This window comes from Antrostomus carolinensis, unplaced genomic scaffold (genome assembly GCF_000700745.2).
Source record: "Antrostomus carolinensis isolate BGI_N321 unplaced genomic scaffold, ASM70074v2 scaffold52906, whole genome shotgun sequence".
Classification (NCBI taxonomy): domain Eukaryota; kingdom Metazoa; phylum Chordata; class Aves; order Caprimulgiformes; family Caprimulgidae; genus Antrostomus; species Antrostomus carolinensis.
This window is the reverse complement of record NW_010324992.1, coordinates 258-1,062: the sequence shown is the minus strand read 5'-3', so window position 1 is coordinate 1,062 and position 805 is coordinate 258.

The window sequence follows — 805 nt, the reverse complement described above, 5'->3', positions numbered from 1 at the left end:
TGCCTCTGAAAAACTCAGCTTTGTTGGGTTTAATATTATATTAAATGAACTTAGTGCTCCAGGGACATGTCAGAGGAGACTGAAGTCTCCTGTTGTTAAACAACGGTCTACTATTAAACAGATTTAAACTAAAACAGATTTCATGTTTGCTTCCTAGCTATTGTCAGCTAACAAGCACTACAGAATATTCTACTACTTAAATAGTTTAAGCCGCTAAAAAAAGATGAAAACAAAAAAAAGATTACTGATAAGGACAGAAGCACATACAACAGCACTTATTATCTGTCTAAGAGATGATTTTTTTAAAATTTATTTTAAATTGACACCATAAAATGATCTTACTGGACTACTACTAAAATTACTGTAATAAGTTAATTTACAAGGCTTTTGGGGAGGGGTTTTGGCTGGTGGTTTGTGAGTTGGGTTGTTGGTTTTTAACACAACAAAACCAAGAAGTTTACAACTCCTTGCAAGAACTTAAGAGAAGTGGCCTGGCATGGAGGTCACTTACTTAGAAGCACCAGGACCTTCTCTAACTCTCTTTCCCCCCATGTCTTTGACCTTTTCGGATTACTTGCTTTTCAGCATAATTATATGGATCAGGTAGTTACACCGCCTCCACCATTAACCTGTCACCTGGGCAGAGCTTATTAAAGTGTTGCATAAACGCATTTCTTTAAAAAAACAAGCTATGGTCTGTCAAAAAGCGTAAAGCCTGCTGTCTGGAAGATGCTTTTTGGATTACATCCCCTAGTTGCTGCTTGATTCAGCAGAAGCCACGTACGAGGGCAGGATCTAGAGTAAA